Consider the following 17,986-nt stretch of genomic DNA (forward strand, 5'->3'; position numbering starts at 1 on the left):
TAATAATAAAAAATTTTTTTAAAAATTCAAAAAAGTCACAAACATCTCTTTATAAATCAGTGCCAAACCACCACCTTATTCTTTTAATGATTGACATTAAACATTTTAAATATCAAAGACTTCATAGGTAAAAGTCATTTAGTTGTCTCTTTTTGAAACCAAAAATGAAAAAGAAAATTGAGTATCAAGTTACTATAAGCATAAAAACCTATTAAGACTATAAGAAATAACCCTCAGATGCCATATGCATGCAACAAGCATCCCAGAGTTGCTTTGGCTTTTTTATAAATATATGATTGATTTTTGCTTACTCCATAAAATATTTTTAAAAAGATGATTAAAGTGCATAAATGTATAATACTTACATTGATAAGTATAAATTTAGTCTGTAAGACATGAAAGATGAAATTTATATGTTTCCATCTTACTTTATAGGGATGTTTTTCTCCAGATAGGTGGAATAGTGTTCTGATTTTTCCATTTATAACTAAAATGACTCAAAGACATGTTGTCTTTGGTTCTTGAAGTGTCAGAAAAAATATTTTAACCTCTGGAAGCTGTCTTAGATTCTTGCTTCTTGATGCTGAAACTAAGGCAAATTTTCTCTCATGTAATTTAAAGAAACTGAAAAGTAAGGCTGAAAAGAACCCTGGTCCTTGAAGGGCCTGCTCCTTTCCATGTCTGACTTTAGAAGTCTACCTGTCCTTTAGGATCCAATAGAAAGGATTCCTCCTATGAAATCAACCCAGTCAAAAGTATTGCTGAACACCTTTAACAATTTTTTTTAACACAAATGCCAATGCATTGCCCTAAATATTCTAAATCACCCTTGATCTATCACAGACCATATCAAATTGGTCACCAAACCCCAAATCTCAAAAAGATTTCATATAAAACATAACTGGTAGTATTCCAGAAAATACATAGTCCTCTTTTTGATAAAACTATACTTGAAATGAAAATAGTTTAGAAGCATAAACTTTACTGTAGGATGTTCATTTTGCATATTAATAATTTACATGTAAAAAGAGTTGCTTACTCTAGAAGAAAAAATGATAGTTTTCTGTTAATTTTTGAAGAAAAATAATGTCTACAAATAAATGCCCAAATTTTAAGACCAAGAAACAATTTGGCCATTATGGAAGCTCTAGTTACAAGCTTTGTAAGAAATTAACTAAAAATGAAGAAAAGGGTGTTGTTCCCTTGGCCTATCTCTAACCCTACCCCATGCCATGTGCATGGAAACGGGCACCAGGCACACACATTTTGTGTTCTGAGAGGCATGTTTCCTTCCACCTGGGCTGTAGGTAGGAGCAGTGATGACCCGGGGTGGGGGACAAAGAAATTGTAAAGTGAAGCTAGAAGTGTTTGGATCCCTAAAGAAAATGAGTCTGTGAATATTTATGACCCTGAAGAGAAATGGGAAAGGAGAACATTCACTTCATTGATTATCCAGGAAAAATACAACTAGAAGAAGATATGACAGAAGTAATTTGTGGAATAGCTGAGAGAGATTTGAAGTGGCCAAATCCAGAAGAGGTGTAAGAGCACAGTGCATGGCCAGGAACAAAGGACTCAAAGATTGGAAGATTCATTGTCTCTCCCTGGTAACTCTGAGGTGAAAGGCATTCTGGGACTTCAAGAAACTGTGTGACCCAGTAGTACTGTATGTCACTGTAAGACTGTAAGACAGATTATTCATTATTCCCTGGCAAATTTTGTGTGAAGAGTGCTTACAAATGTAACACTCCCAATCAAGTTGTCCAATAGAATGTGCTTTTGTTGCACAAGTATTGTTTCTATCCTACCATATGCCAAAGCTCCTATAGGTAAGAGGCACCTCCAGTAGAAAAGAAACGTGACTATAATTTTTCTTTATTAGTTATCTATCTTATACATATTAGTGTATATATGTCAATGCCAATCTTCCAATTCATCCCACAAAATGTGACTATAATTGATGCACTTGAAGAAATATTTCTGGAAGAAATATTTCCCACCATGGACCCAATATTATCTGCTATCAGTTGTAAGGAACTTGAAGATTAAAATATATCTTCTCAGTATCTTTCATTCTTTTAATGAGTTTGAGAAATAATGAAAAAAATTCTTGGCTTTATATTCAAAAGCCCAGATTTAGGTTTACAACAGAAAAGATTCTGAAAGATACATGATCCAGTGGTTTGTGTGCTACCCCACACACTAAACTCAATATACCTGAATCTTTTTCAGATTATCTCTAGATTCTGTTCCATATTCTACAATTATTAGGACTTAATATATAGTCCAAGATCTGCAAATAGGTGCATCAATTTGGATTAGGCAGGTTTTGGGGGATGCAATCTTATTTTGGATAATAAAGGAAGACAACTATGGCTGACAAGAATTGAGGAATGATAGAAAATAGGTAATTATCCATGAATGTGACCTGTGTTTGGAGTGAAATAACTCAACATAATAGGGTTTCTTGATTAAAATGATGAATTCAAATATAAGTTTTGTTCTTAGTAGGTATATGGAATTACTAAATTTACTTAAATAATTTACTTTAAATTTACTTATCATCTCTGAATCTTTTAAGTAACATCTGGAGACGGAGGATTTACTGAGTTCTTTGATTGGTTTTAAATCCTCTGACATTAGGAAATATGTAAGTCTTATTCATCCCTATAGTTTCAATATCTACCAAAAACACCTGCCCAACATTCAGCACAGTTATAGAGTCCTTAAAATGGCCTATAACGTCTTAGATGACTTTCTCACTTTATTGCCTATTCTCTTCCTCCTTTACCATATGGGACTCTTCCTTTATCTCAAATACATCAAACTTGCCATTACCTCAGAGTATTTTACTTGCTGTTTCCTTCTCCTGAACTCCCTTCACCCAAATATCTAACTGACTCACTTCCTTACCTCCGTTAGACACTGCTCAAATGACATAATTATCACAAGGTCTTCTCTGGAAACTGTAAAAAAAAGCACCTACCACATACTTTAACCTTCCTTACTCCCTATCCTTCTTACCCAGTTTTATTTTTTCATAGAGCTTTAAAATATATGGTATATTATATATTTCTAGTTCATTAATTCACTGTTTACCACTGGAATATAAGATGTCAAGGCAAAGTATTCGCTAATTGATTTTTATGTATTGTCACTAGTAAATGGAAAAGCCAGGATGTAAATATAAGCTTGATTGAAAAGCGTGTATCTGTGTGTGTGTTCTGAGGTAATACAGTTTCCCGTAATTTCCTAGAGTGAAACATTTCCACTGCTTTTGTGCATTTATATCATATTGTAGCTATTTGAGCTAAAATATCACCTCATATATCTACACAATACTTAGAACAGTATCAAGTAATAGTTTGTATTTAGTAGTATATATTGACCGAAAGAAATTAATAAATGATTTTCTTCTGGGCCTTTTGTACAGAAATAAATTACTATTATATTAGAATATTTCTACTTTATGATACTTCTGTGCCTTAAAATCCATTCTCTTAAAATTTCTTAAGTACTCAAGAATGATTCTTGAGAAAGAGAGACAGTGACAGAGAGAGCTCCAAGTATCTTCAAAGGGCCTTTTGAGGCTTTAGCTGAATATTCATCACTGCATATGTGTGAAGGAACTACTGAAGCTGGTAAAAGAATGACTAGAAAAGATTTGAGAGACCAATCTCTGGATATCTCACACGGCTGAGAAGAGTTCCTGCTCCCATTAGCCATAGTGGAAAATCTCATGATTTGGGGGTACTGGGGAGAATACCCAGAAGGGTTTTGTTTCAATAGTGGGAAAAGTTAGGCTTGTATGAAATGTTATTCTGGCCCTGCTTAACAAAGCTTAAAATCAACATCTGAAATTAATAATTAAACTCTTCCTGCTAGGTGAATCCCAGAAAAAATGCTTAAGAGTTATTTATAAAAAATATCTTTACGCAATAAGGTAAAATTCACAATGTCTTGTCTCCAGTAAAAAATTACCAGGCATGCAAAAAGGCAAGAAAATGTGGCCCATATGAGGAGAAAAATCAATCAATCAAAATCAACCCAGAAATGTTGCAGATAATAGAATTAATGGAAAAGAGCAATAAATCAGCTATTATACCTGGAATACATAAATGAACAGTTTATGTAGAGAGATGAAAATCAAACTTCATCTCCAGCAGATCTGTCGGACAAAAAATATGTAGTAGAAATTCCCTCAGGCAGAAGAAAATGACAACAGTTGAATATCTCTATCTACACAAATGATGAGCATCAGAAATGGTAACTACATGGGTAATATAAAAGATTTTTAAATTATGATTTACATCGATTTTAAAAATTTAATGTAGAACAAAAGAAATATAACATATGTAGAAGTGAAATGTATGACACATATAACACAAAATCTAGAATGTGATAAATGGAAGTATAATTTTGAAGGTTGTCATACTAAAGGGGAAGAATATAACTTGAGTGTAGGCTGTGATAAGGTAAAGATGTGAACAGTAACACTGAAGCAACCACTGAGAGAGTTAATAATCCAACCAAGGAGATTAAATTAACTTATAAACAATACTCAATCCAAAATAAGGCAAGGAAAAAAAAGAAAATGAGAATTAAGAAAATTAAAAATAAATAGAAAATAGGAAAGTATTATAATTAAACTTAGTCTTATTAATAATCACATTAAATGTAAATGGTCTAAACACACCACTACATAGAGCTTTTCAGAATGGATAAAAAAAATGAAGACCCCACTTCATACTGCCTACAAGAGATCTTGCTTTAAATATAAAGACACAACTAGCTTGAAAGTAAAAGAATGGGAAAACATGTTAACAGTAATCAAAAGAAATCTGGAGTGTATATATTAATATTAGACAAAATGTATTTGAAAATATGTGAGTCAGTTCATACAGAGAATACAACTTCTAAATAATTATGAATAAAACACATGAAACAAAAACTATAAAACTATAAAGAGAAATAGACATATCTATAATTTTAGTATAAAATTTCATACTCCTCTCACAATAATTGATAGAAAAAGTAGTCACAGAAATTGGTAAAGTTATAGGATATTTGAACAACGTTTCAACCATTTTAACCCACTTCATATTTACTGAATGCTCCACCCAGGAAAAAGTAGAATAAACATCTGTTAGAAGTGTACCACGTACCGTAAGCTAACACATATATATGGAATCTAAAAAAAAACTGGTTCTGAAGAACCTAAGGGCAGGACAGGAGTAAAGACGCAGACATAGAGAATGGACTTGAGGACACGGGGAGGGGGAAGGGTAAGCTGGGATGAAGTGAGAGAGTGGCATGGACATATACACACTACCAAATGTAAAATAGACAGCTAGTGGGAAGCAGCCGCAAAGCACAGGGAGATCAGCTCAGTGCTTTGTGACCACCTAGAGGGGTGGGATAGGGAGGGTGGGAGGGAGACGCAAGAGGGAGGAGATATGGGGATATATATATATGTATAGCTGATTCACTTTGTTATACAGCAGAAACTAACGCACCATTGTAAAGCAATTATACTCCAATAAAGATGTTAAAAAAAAGAAGTGCACCAAGTAAGATCGTATTCTGTGCCATAAAAAGACTAAGTAAATATAAAGGCCTTCATGAAAAGCTCAAACGTATATCTACCGTATGACACAGCTATTACACTCAAGTATTTACTGAAGAGAAATGGAAATGTATTTCTGTACAAAGAATTGTACACAAATGCCCATAGCTATTCAGTTGTTAATAGCCCAAACTGGAAGCATCCTAAATGTCAACAACATGTAAATAGATAAATAAATTGCACTATATCTATAATATTTTTCAGCAATAAAAAGCAATGAATTCTTGACACACACAAAAACATAGATAAATCTCAGAATAATTATGCTGAGGGAAAGAAACCAAAGAGAGTACATATTGTGTGATTCCTATTATATAAAATTCTAGAAAATACAAACTAACTAATAGTAACAGAAAACAGATCAGTGGTTGCTTAGGGAAAAGAAATAAGGGCAGGAGGAATAAATTGCAACGAGGCCTGAGAAGCCTTTGGGTGTGATTAATATTTCATTTTCTTGATTGTGGAGTTAGTTTTATGGTTGTACATATACATCAAAATGTCAAACTATATACTCTAAATATGTGTAGTTTATTGCACGTCAGTTATAACTTCAATAGAGCTGTTCTAATAAAATAGCCATCTATATGACCTCCTGAAAAACATCATTGAGGTATTTGAAATTTATACACAAAAATCTAAAGAATACCATGGTCAAAAGAAATGACCAACAAAATACAGGATCACTTATTTTCTAAAGTTGCCCCTTCATTAACTTATCCAGAAGAAACAAAAATAATGGAAGGATTTTATCATGATACTTATGAAATATTCCCTGGGAATAATTCAGGCTTACAGGAACATGCTTTCATGATTTAAACCTCTAGTGACGTTAAGTGCACAGCAGCAGTAATTCATTTAATGGTTCCTCAGTGACCTAAAAGAATGAACACACCTGTCAAGGTTTCTAACCAAGTCTTATGCCAGAAGAAGGAAACTGACAAAAAAAAGCTTTTCCTTTTTAATTTTCATTAACCCTCACAAAATTACAAAGGCATATTAGTCTAATGCAGTTCCAGATTTACATAAATTACATGTAGATTAACAGTGCTTATTTTTTTTTTTTGCGAATTCCTGCATCAAATTACTTTTGTTTGGGAGTTGGATATAAATTTTGCATTTCTTATAAGTAATTAAACATAGGTTGTCTTTTCTTAGATTACTAATGTCCTTTGGATCTTTCATTTTAATAAGCTTGGTGACTTTTCCTTGTTTAGCTCTCATGTGCCAAATGCTGAATTCTCTAACAGAAAGATAATTAGAAGGAAAAAAAAATCCTGGTGGCACCAATAAGATTTCAAACAGGTTTAATAATGCCATTCTACCAATATTCAGCATATCTTTTGCTACTATATTTTAATATCTGTATCCTATATGTAAAGATGCCATAATTCAATAGAAAAACATGAGTAAACAGTGATTTAATGAATGTGGAACAAATGAATAAAAACATTCGACTAAAGTATAAATTTCATATTTATGGTTTAGTAGGGCAGAACTGGACTAGGTATTAAAAGAACTAAATTTTGAACCATGATTTACCCTTTATAAGTTATGTGACTGAGCAGTGCAATATGCTATTGCCATTCTTCTCAATGTCAGAATCATTGTTTTAAGATTATTTCATAATATTCTGTTTCATGAATGTACCATGATTAACTTCACAACTTCCCTAATTTGGGACGTTTAAGTGATATCCAAGCATTACCTCCTCCACCCATAGAGTTACAAGTAGTAATATGGTAATTAGTTTTCATAGTGGTCTGTACACAGCAATATTTTCACTTCCATAACATTCATATATCAATATAGGCCACAAATCCCATTGATGTGAAAATGAGACTCATGGTCAGTCAGAAAACCAAAAGCTCCTCAAGATAGAAATTAAACAAAGCACATATGACCCAAAATGGTTCCACCTCTAATTCCCGATTCTTTCATCATCAGCCTCTCCAAAACCATGCCTTTTGTTCCCTAATGGGCCATGATCTTTCGTGCTTCTGTGCCTTTGCACATGTGGCATCCCCTCTCCTAGAAACCACTTCCCTACTCCTCCACTCCACGTGGCAAAATATGACTTACTTTTCAAAGTTCAGCTGAAATGTACCTTTTTGATTACTCCCCAGTTCTCCAAATTGATTTAGTTACTTCTTCCTTTGTTTTCCTCAGTTTTTACCTCTCATATAATCCTATATGCTCAGTAAGATTTAGACCAGATTCTTTGAAACAACATATGTCCAGTTCTGAAGACTCACTAGTCTTGCAGCTGAATAAAAGTCAATGATTTTGGGACTTCCCTGGTGGTGCAGTGGTTAAGAATCCGCCTGCCAGTGCAGGGGACATGGATTCGATCCATGGTCTGGGAAGATCCCCCATGTCATGGAGCAACTAAGCCCGTGCACCACAACTACTGAGCCTGTGCTCTAGAACCTGCAAGCCACAACTACTGAGCCTGTGCACCACAACTACTGAAGCCCGTGAGCCTAGAGCCAGTGCTCCGCAACAAGAGAAGCCACCGTGATGAGAAACCCACGCACCACAATGAAGAGTAGCCCCTTGTTGCTGCAACTAGAGAAAACCCGTGCAGCAACAAAGACACAACGCAGCCAAAAATAAATAAATAAATAAAATAAAATTTAAAAAGTCAATGACTTTAAATTTAATTGGTGTAATGGACTGAATGCTTATATCTCCCTCAAAATGTATCTGTTGAAATCCTAACCAAATGATGGTATTATGAGATGGGGCCTTTGGGAGGTGATTAAGTGGATCCTTCATGAATGAGATTAGTGCTCTTATAAAAGAGTCCCAGAGAGCCCTCTCCCCCCTTCTCCCATGTGAGAACACAGTGAGAAGATAGCCACCTATGATCCAGGAAGTGGACTGTCACCAGACACAAAATCTACCAAATCTGCTGCCTCCTTGATCTTGGACTTCCCAGCCTCCAGAACATGAAAAATAAATGTCTGTTGCTTAAGCCACCCAGTCTATGAAATTTTATTACAGCAGCCCAAACAGAACGTATTGGTGATTGACACAAAAAAAAAAGGAGAGGAAGACATGAGATAAGGAGGCAAAGAAAAGTTTATTATCCTACAGGGTGATTTGTCCTACAGGGTGGAATAATTCACATTCCCTCCACACTAGTTCTTAGAATATTTTAATTTGTTTGTCAATGTAAAAATCTACTTTTTCAGAGTCTTAAAAAAAACCAAGTCAGAACTTTTTCTTCAGTGTCCACCAAATGAGCAAAAAAAAAAAAAACCCAGAAAACTATCCTCTAACATTGAAATCAACAGTGCAGAAACCTGGGGGTGAAAGTGAGGCTGAAGGTGGGGGACAGAGCAGGGGAGCAGAAACATGATTATAGACCACAGACAAGCTTGCCTTTTCCCATCTTCCAGGAGAATGTGAGTGTCAAGGACAAAGCCTATAATATTAGTAACTGGACTTCGGAGTATGGAGAGAGGAATAATGGGTATGATTATTAGGGCAAGCGATGACAGTCATTTCAATTAGCACAGGCACCAATAAAAACAAAATTGGAAATAAAAACAAGACAAAATCAACATGAAATTAACAAAAGTAGCCCCTCCCACTCTTACATGTCAAGAGTGTAACCTTACTGGTTTCTGAGCTGATAAACTGTCCTCAGAGTTGTATACTTTGCTTTACAAATAGCAATAAATAGGTCTGCAGTTTAACCCAAATCTTTAGTAAAACAAGTTTTACATTTATTTTTATAATAAGCTTATGATTTGTTTCTGTCTAGAGTACCTATTTAAGAACCAAATAGATTTAAGGTTCTTAACACCTAAATGTATAAGACCCAATCTGATGACTGCAACCATACCTCAGAAAAAGCCAATTGCCCCTAATTTGGTTGATAGTTATGGAAGACCTGAAAATTGATTAGGTGCAGTTATGGAAGCCTGAAGGAGTTTCCCAGGGGAAGCCATATATCTAGATAATTCCCAAGGAACTTGAGTTTCATAAGAAATTATTACTGAAGAGTTTTGGGATCTAATGGTATTTATTATATTAACAGAAAACACATAAGCTCTAATTGTAGGTCAGAAATTAAGATGCGAAACAAGGAAGTCTGCTTCCTCTTAGAGAATCTTACAGTACAGATCTTACAAAGTACAGAAAATCTCAAGTCTGAGATTTAAATTTCTATCTGTGTTCTAAAAAATACAGAGTCAAAGTCATATGCTGCTAGGAAAAAGTGGTCAAAATGTGAACCTTCAAAAAGGAGTATTGCATATTTATGGAGAATAAATTTTATACTGTAAATTATAAATAATGTACTATAAATTAATATGATAATGTTTTAAGTACTTTTATCTTTATTATGTATTACATAATACATTTTAATATAGGAAGATAATTTTTTATTTAAAGTTTGGCCATCCGTCAAGGATTAAAGGCTTTTTAAAAATCTGCCTTTTTGGTACATGTTTTTTTTTTTTAAATCTCAAGATAATGTATCTGTAGGTCAAATATCTACAATTTTACATGGTTTAACCCCCAAATAATAATCTAATGAATATAACTGCAAACACAATAAAAATAATTTTATAAAATATAAAAAGAAATTGTCCTCCAAGGAGGACAAAATGAGAATGTTGAGGCAGCTAAACTGAATAATTACAGAAAGCCAAAGGCCAAAATATGCTGCATTTTGCATTAGTATTTTTAATATATTCTAAAACTGAATTGTATAGCTGAGCCCATGGGTTGCATTTTAAAGAAAGAAAGAACCTGCTAAAAATCAAATTTTCAGTATTTCCTCTGCTTAGGGATTTAGTCACAAAACTGTCAATATCATCATTAAATCAGCATCAACAATATGAAACATTTGCATTTTACATATTATGTCATGAAGTGGTTCATAGTAAATCTCTCAGTGATAATGGATTCCAAAGTGTCAGATATGTTAAACATATTTTCCTCATATACTATAAAACTTATCTACAAACATAAGAAAATTATACCATGAATTGTGTTAAAAATTGGCTAACCAGTTGTTTTATAAATCAAGTCATTCATATTATGAGAAAATAGAAATTGAATTTCAAATAATAAAAAGTATATATTTGGGGGCTTTTGGTTACATACAGTTTAAGAAGATCTTTTAACCATAAATACACACTTTGTCTTTCACCTTACATGTTTTAATTTGCGCTAGCCACAAAGGACCTCACTTAAAATGTCCTAGGAGGGATATTTTGTTTTATTTTCACTATATTAAAGTTTTTCAAAGTTTTTCTTTTGCCATGTCTACCAGAAGGAATCCCATTACACAGCTACAGGAAGAAAGACAGGATGTGAGAGAGAGGGCAAAGTAGGAAGGAGACCTTCTGAAGTCAGGTTGCTTTCATAGGCAAAATGTTCCTTCGTAGAAGTAAAAATGGTGAAATTATGGTGATATGTCACATTTACCTAGCACTCAATTTTCAAAATACTTTCTGTACTCTACCTTATGTGCAGAGAGGTTAGATGTATAGTACGTTATCAAGTATCAAATGTCAACATGGCAAACGACAGACAAGGCACTGGACCAAGATACAAAACAAGCTAATAGGTAGATAAGTAGGTAGGTAAGTGATAGAGGAGATTTCTTCTAGAGCCTATACTAGGACATAAAAATTGGTTTGCCTAGAGCATGAATTAATGCTATATGTTTTTATATACTATATGACTATGCAGTCATACACAGTTAATTTTCTATATTATATTTTAACACTTTATATTCACATGTAACAGTTATTTTCTACACCCAAAATTAGAGTACTCTTGGCATTAATAATTAACCAAAGCTATCTAACACAAACACACAGCATAACCTAGTCTTCATAATTAAACATTAAATCCAAAAAATCTATTTATAGTTGATTATAAAAGATTTAAGTTTTCCATTTATAAAATTTATCACAAATATCTTAGAATATTAAAAAATTGTACCTTAGGCTTCCCTGGTGGCGCAGTGCTTGGGAGTCCGCCTGCCGATGCAGGGCATGCGAGTTTGTGCCCTGGTCCGGGAGGATCCCACATGCCGCGGAGCGGCTGGGCCCGTGAGCCATGGCCGCTGAGCCTGCGCGTCTGGAGCCTGTGCTCCGCAATGGGAGAGGCCACAGCAGTGAGAGGCCTGCATACTGCAAAAAAAAAAAAAAAAAAAAAAAAAAAAAATTGTACCTTAAGAGACTAACTTTAAAAATAAAATTACAATTTTTACTGTCATAGATAAGAACAAGTAAAATACTCTTTCACTCAGGAACACAGCATTTGTTTCCCAAGTTTAAATAATAAGAATATTTCAATAATTTCCATTTCATAGATATAATTTTTTATTGTAACATTTCTGGGGAATTTGATCTGTCACAAATCTGAAAATATACACTAATTTGATAAATCAAGTTCTCGATATATTTTTCCATGATGCCCCACTGACCTTTAGAAAAGATATGTTATTTTCTTTCTAACATCTTATCTGATCTCGAGAAGAACATGAGTAAAACACAAAAAGGCTTTGCACTCTGAATCTCAAGGTGACATTTAAGACTGACATCCAGCTAGCAGAAGATCTCAAAATTTTTTCCTTGTCCCATGGGGATAAGCAAATCATTAATATGAGAAGGTATCAGGCTAGTAAGTGCTTTAAATGTCAACAATAAAACTTTAAAATCAATGCAAACCCTGACAGGAAGCCAATATGAAAACTGGAGACAAAAGTGATGTACTTTGAACAGGTAAGTAGCCTCACGCTGAATGAACTGAACCTTAGAGACTGATTTATCAAGAAATCGAAACATCAAGATGTTGAACCAGTCCAGGCTCAGTGATTATCACATTGCAGTAGTTTCAGTACCATTTATACTCCTCTTTGCTCTACTCAAATGATGTGCTATAGAAGATAACTAGTTCTTAATAGATTTTAATCATTTTACACTGAAACCAATGACTAGACTCAAATTAATAGTAACACTAACCTTCATCCCAGCTTACCCTTCCCCCTCCCCGTGTCCTCAAGTCCATTCTCTACGTCTGTGTCTTTATTTCCGTCCTGCCCCTAGGTTCTTCAGAACCTTTTTTTTTTTTTTTTTTTAGATTCCATGTATATGTGTTAGCATACGGTATTTGTTTTTCTCTTTCTGACTTACCTCACTCTGTATGACAGACTCTAGGTCCATCCACCTCACTACAAATAACTCAATTTCGTTTCTTTCTATGGCTGAGTAATATTCCATTGTATATATGTGCCACATCTTTATCCATTCATCTGTTGATGGACACTTAGGTTGCTTCCATGTCCTGGCTATTGTAAATAGAGCTGCAATGAACATTGTGGTACGTGGCTCTTTTTGAATTATGGTTTTCTCAGGGTATATGCCCAGTAGTGGGACTGCTGGGTCTAAGTGAGAGAGTGGCATGGACTTATATATACTACCAAATGTAAAATAGATAGCTAGTGGGAAGCAGCCTCATAGCACAGGGAGATGGGCTCGGTGCTTTGTGACCAACTAGAAGGGTGGGATAGGGAGGGTGGGAGGGAGACGCAAGATGGAGGAGATATGGGGATATATGCATATATATAGCTGATTCACTTTGTTATAAAGCAGAAACTAACACACCATTGTAAAGCAATTATACTCCAATAAAGATGTTAAAAAAATAGTAACACTAACCTTTGCACAATATTTTATTTGCACTAACCTTTGCACAACATTCAAATAGAATTCTACATGATCAAGGAACAAGGAGATTCACAATTGAATTCACAATTGAAAGAATATATTTACACACTTACTTTTGTGCTATTATTATGATAATAACTTGAAATTGTTGAATAAAAATGTTAAAAAGTGAGAGCTATGTGGTTCTAAAAGTTACTCCTGGTGTGCAAAATTTATGGAGAATTGTTCCAATTCCTTTTCAATATATTATTTTCCATTTCATACCTTATGTAATCATAATAATAGAATCAATAATATTAGTAACAATAATAGCTAACACTAACGGACCATTTATTGTGAGACATGCATTGACTGATTTAATCACCATTGTTACTACCCACATTTTACAGATGAGGAAACTGAGGCAGAGACAACGCCAAGTGACTAAGATTCCACAACCTGTAAATGTTAGAACTAGGATTCTGACCCCAGAAACTACTATATCACATTTGTCATATATACACACACTATTTTAATATATATGCTAAGGTATTCATATGTGTGTGTTAAACTTGAAAATCATGATATAATTGTCATATTGCAAATAGTAAAAAAAAAAGCAAAGTGAGAAGTAAATACAGTCTGCAAAAAATACCACCCTTTTCTTAGTGAAAAAAATCTTTTGATGCCAGTGTTCATACACAAGTGACTAATGCATACATCATTCTATTGGGCTTTGCTTTATTGCTCTTTGCAGATATTGGTTTTTTATAAATTGAAGGTTTGTGGCAACGCTGCTTTGAGCAAGTCTGTAGGCAGCATTTTTTTTCTGACTTTGTGTCTCTGTGTCACATTTTGGTAATTCTTGCAATATTCCAAACTTTTTCATTACTGTTATATTCGCTATGATGATCTGTGATCAGTGATCTTTGATGTTACTACTGGAAAAAGAGTAGGACTTACTGAAGGCTCAAATGATGTAATAAAGTAGTTTTAAATTAAGGTATGTAGATTTTTTAGACATAATACTACTTAATAGACTACAATGTAATGTAAACATAAATTTATACCTACTGGGAAACCAAAAAGTATGTGACTCGCTTTATTGCAATGGTCTGCAACCAATCCTGCCATATCTCCAATGGATGTCTTTATTTCAAATGTCAGTGACTGGAAAAGTAGTTCTGTGGGCTTTTTTTCTTTTCTTAAAAGAACCCTACGGAGTGTGCTTGCATTTATTACATAGGATTGGGTAACTGCAAAACACACAAAACTCCTCCAGGTGTACTTACATAAGCCTTTGTTAAAAGTAAAGGATGTGGTACAACAGAAGAACGTGCAGGCAACTGTCCAGGGCTTCCAGCCCCAGGGTCCTTTCTCAGTCACATAGAATGTACTTTGTTTTTATATTGTAAACTGCCATGTTATGTACCAAGTACCTTGATTTCAAGAGAACTCAGGGAAAATTTACTCAGGGTAGAGCTCGGGTCTTTCATAACCTGCTACTCAGGTAAAAACAGCCAGGCTCTGTAACCAATTAAAACAGGTACAAAACATCAATATAAATGTTTCTACACAGTGTAGACAAGCGTGCCCCCGGCGCCTCCAGGAAGTTTGAACTTTTAACACCACATTACGTATCACTAATTAATACATCTCAACCTTACCTTGGCCAAGGATCAGTTGCAGATTTCCAGGCATCCACAGACATAAGTGTAAAACTTTCCTAGTCCAGTTGTAAGATAACAAGATCTAACACAGAGCTCACTGTTGAGTGAGGCAATTTATCGAGCAAGTGCTCAGAAATTACCAGGGGCTCTCTGGACACTTAACTAAAACAATAACTTCTCTCTCTTTTGGTCCCATGTCCTGTTACAAATATACCACCCTCCTTTGGAAGGAGTGATGGCAAAATTAAGAAGTTGGTATTTACTACAGAACTAAGCGTGGGGGGAACGCCCACAGTCAAAAAAATGAATGACAAAGTGAAACCCATTAAAGAGAGGGGAAAAGTGAGAACATGGGAGAGAGCGCCCTACGCTGGGGCTGGGAGATGTAACTTCAGTGCCCCTTTTCTTTGCTTCTTAGACAGATGCAGACACAAAACTAGATGATGGGATTATCAATAGGAAGAGACAAAGCATGAGACAACCCATCTGAGCAAGCTGGAAACTGAATATTCACTTATTGCTCAGAAACTGTAACATAAAATTCATGCTCTTCCAATGTGACTGGTGCCAATATAAATTACGTGACAGCTCAGAAGCATAATTTTTCCTAGATGTAGAAGAGGAGTTACAAGTCAGAATGTTGTTATGGTCACTTTTTCTCTGCACTGTATGTAATAAACATGTTGCATTCACCACAATCCCTACCTGAGGATGCTAACTATATGTTACATATTGACTCTACGTTATTTATTTATTGCTGATGTGGTAACCTTATTATGCATCTGATAAATATTATAACATTCCTTTTTATTTTAAAATAAATATTATAAAGTGAAATTCAAAGACAGCGAGGCTTTTTCCCCTATCGCGAGGGCTGGGTAGCTCTACAAGTGTTCAAGCCTATTGTTCAAGTAGGTGGAGGCTGATGGAGCTGGTAGAAACATGTAGGTGGTATGCATGGAGAAACTAAAATGGAGACACACGATCCTTTAAAAAGAGTGAAATGTGCAGTCAGACTATCATCTCTACTGTTACTTGTAATATGAATTATATCTTTTATAGTATATCTTCCAATGAACTTGTTATATATCTTAAAGGAAGCTGAAAGTGTTAATATCAAGAGTCATACTGACCAAAACAGCTATGATAAAAGCAGCAAATTGTCTTTACTGCTATAAAATTTCCATATCCTCATTCATATCAAACGTGAACGTGAAACAGCAGGACATCAAATTACTTTTGCCTTCTTACAGCCACTCATGCGAAGTTTATGAAAAAGCTTGAATACTGATCATGCTACAGGGAGTGTGCAGAAATGAGTCTTCGAAAGTAGTGCTTATAATCAGTGAGCTACATCTTTTACTATCATCCGTTCATGCTGATATCTTCTTGGTAAGTAATTTTCTATTTCTGACTTTACTCTTTATAGCTGGGGTTGAGAGCCCTACAAAAGTAGTCAGTGGAGGTCCAAACAGTAGAAAGTAGAAGAATGGGTTGAAAATCATCCAGGAAATGCACACGAGGGATATATATTAGTAAGTAGTGGGCATCCATCCACGAAGACTGGAGTATGAGGCAGAAGTCATGGTCTCTCAAAAACATGAGATACTTTGGAGAAAATACCAACCTCCCTTCCCTGGTGAGCAGAAGCCAATGTGGTCTTGATCATCAGGAACAAAATCTGGGCAAGGGAGTAGATGAGGCAGGTTTGGTTGTTGTTGTTGTTTGTTTTGGGGTTTTTTTATAGTAGGTTGGAAGAAAGATGAAATGAATCATCCTGCCTGGGTCAGAGGGTCAACAACAGAGATGGACTGATATATTGAATGTGGTAGGATGGTGAGAGAACAAAACCTAGATCCCAATTGAAGGGTCTACAGCAGAACCAGACAAGTTAGTAAGGCTTTAGAAAGTACAGCGGGGGTTTAACAGAGGAAAATGTAAGTTGAAAGTTGGAGTAGGAAGACTTTATTAAGTACCTTGGATTGTAAAGTAGCTGTGAATAGAGCTGAGAGTAAGGCAAGACTGATGTCCCAGAGAAAGTGGAAAACTAACGTGGAGTTAATTACAGGAGAGGAGGCAGAGATCAAGTTACTGGAAGCACAAAATAAGACTTTATTTTACTTTACTTTACTTTGAGACTAAAGTAAAAGAGCTATTTTTAAAATATTACTTACAGTAATATTAAGAATAGGTAAAAGTAGTCACTTATACTCCACCCAATGACTCTCTGACAGATTGTTCCTGCCTTTAAGTAGCTATTCCAAAACAAGAGGAATTCCTTTAAAGATGGAGAAATTTTAGAGCACTCATTTCCAAAACAATAGTCATTCACTGTTAAGTTGGAAAGAATTTCTTAAAGATGAATGTCTCAGATACATATGCTTGCCTCATTTCTAAATAACATAATCATATTTAGGAAATACGTTTGCCACAAGACTGAACATGAAAGTGTCTGTAATTATCTACAGATATAATAGTATGGAAAAAAATAAGGGACACACCCAGACTTGAATATCCAGGAGAGTTTGTATCTGTTTTAACTGTCTTTTTACCCTGGAGTAATATTGACTTGGTACAGGTACAGTAATATTGACTTGAAAATGGTTTACCATTTTCAAAATGTTTCACAATTTTAATGCCATTTTAAAGTTCTTCTTTTAAATATGTGGCAAGCTTGAAATTGCAAAGCCAAACTATCAATAAGAGAAGGATAAAAGCCATTAAGAGCCAAACTAACAAAAAAGCTATCTTTGCCATCTTGTACTTTTGTTACTGAGAAAGAGAAGATAATGTGTAAAGATCATCTGAGATGAAGACATTAAGAAAGGGGTAATTAAATGAAAGCATCTGAAATACATCTGGTAGTTCATTAAATACAGTATTCTGTTTTAACTAAAGACATACATGATGCTCTAGAGTGGTGCTTGAGATGTGGCTACTGGAACTGAGGAAGTGAATTTTTATTTAATTTAATTTAATTTTAAATAGCTACCTATTGAACAGCATGGGTCTAGAGA

The 17,986-nt window shown here is 34.7% G+C and overlaps 1 long non-coding RNA gene across 1 annotated transcript in view; it reads right to left on the bottom strand.

Annotated features, from left to right (window-relative positions):
- LOC309830489 overlaps positions 1-17,986 on the bottom strand; it is a 141,548-nt gene that overhangs the window by 90,529 nt on the left and 33,033 nt on the right. Inside the window, exon 2 of the long non-coding RNA XR_014297488.1 lies at positions 11,591-11,781. This is a non-coding gene — a long non-coding RNA (uncharacterized lncRNA). The remainder of the gene's footprint in view (positions 1-11,590; positions 11,782-17,986) is intronic.

The sequence above is a fragment of the Grampus griseus genome, assembly GCF_964374135.1.
Source record: "Grampus griseus genome assembly, chromosome: 11".
NCBI lineage: Eukaryota > Metazoa > Chordata > Mammalia > Artiodactyla > Delphinidae > Grampus > Grampus griseus.